Source organism: Sinocyclocheilus rhinocerous, unplaced genomic scaffold (genome assembly GCF_001515625.1).
Source record: "Sinocyclocheilus rhinocerous isolate Xijiao unplaced genomic scaffold, SAMN03320098_v1.1 scaffold247, whole genome shotgun sequence".
Lineage (NCBI taxonomy): Eukaryota > Metazoa > Chordata > Actinopteri > Cypriniformes > Cyprinidae > Sinocyclocheilus > Sinocyclocheilus rhinocerous.
In genome coordinates this window covers 984,631-986,213 of record NW_015662919.1, presented here as the reverse complement: position 1 = coordinate 986,213, position 1,583 = coordinate 984,631, and positions in this window count along the sequence as shown.

Here is a 1,583-nt window from a genome sequence, read left to right as displayed (position 1 = left end):
AACGGATGGTGAATGTCTTTTCATTGTGACTTTAAGCATTTAAGATGCCTGTTGTTAGCATTTTGTGTCGTCTATTTTACTAACTAAACTTGGGTGTTTTGTGGGGGAAAAAATACAAAGGCATTTTTGCAGGGGTATCTAATGTATTTAAAAACAAGAAAAGTATCATACTAACAACTTAAGTATTGGGAAAAAATGAAAAAAAAAAAAAATTGTGAGTAAAACCAGATGACGAACATGCAAATATACATTCATGGGATTAGTACAAACAAACGACATTTTCACTACAGGTGAAAATCCACAGGTAACAAAGACAAAAACAGCTTACATTTTAAAAGTGCTTTGTTTAAAAAGTAAAATATATTAAGACTTAAAAAAAACACCTGCTTCTGCTTCAAATAAGGAGATGATTAAAAAAAATTTTTTTAAAAAGGCTCTTAATGCTACATGGCCCTTGTAATTCACAGAACATCAGCAGGACAGAAATACAGTCGTTACAGTCAAAGCACCACATACTTCTGTCATGAACCTGAAAACACTGTTCAGAGTTCAATTGTACGGCGGAAATGAGTTGAGGAAGCTACATTTCAATCCTGAGCTCATAGTCTGAACTGACAAGTACGTTTCCATTGACTTTTTTCAGATTTATTGGTCTTTATATCTACAAAACAAATTGGTCCCAGACATATATTATTATTTTTTAAATATTTTTTAATAATAATGATATATCAAAGCAGTTTAAATAAATAAATAGGATGCCATGCTGTTAAATATACTAAAATAACTTGAAGCTCCAAAATCAGGCCTCTGCAATGTGCCGTATCAGCATAAGAAACAGCTGAAAAATATAGTAAGTTAAATAAATAAACAGGATAAGAATAAAATAGTGGTTGGCAACACTGATACCAGTTATATTTTGTATTTTAAGGCAACTCCTGACAAGATGTACACGGTTAGTGGTCCTAATCATGAAATAATTCACCCAAAAATGATTTCTGTCAACATTTACTCACCCACATGTCATTCCAAACACTATTTTCTCACTTGCATGAAACAAAAATTAATGAAACTTTTCAATGAAAGTGGATAGTAGGGCTGTCAAAATGACTGAAAAACTAAATTCGAATTTTCTACTTAAATATCAAAATTCGAAGATTTTGGCTTCTCTCCTGAGGCCACAAGAGGGCGCATCGAGCAAAATATTATGCACGTTTCTTCAAAGCGTAATACAATAACACGACTATCTTTGAAAAAAAGTGCATAATGTTTCAAATAATGTTTATAAACCATATATAATTAATAAAGTTGCTTAAACAATTAGAAAAAAAAACAGCACCATGCATGTATGTATAGTTTAATACAAAGGACCGAAAACCAATCACAAAGAGTAGGCTACTTTCTTCATTTAAAAACATGAGATACAGTGGGATGGGGAAAAACCGCCATAACGTCTTTAGACATGTTTTTTAAAAGTTGAACTTGCATTAATTTTACATGGCTTTCTAAACATGCCGCTCTCTGTGAGACGCGAGTGCAACGCTGATTGATGTCCCTCTAGAAAATGTGATAAATATGCATTCTGT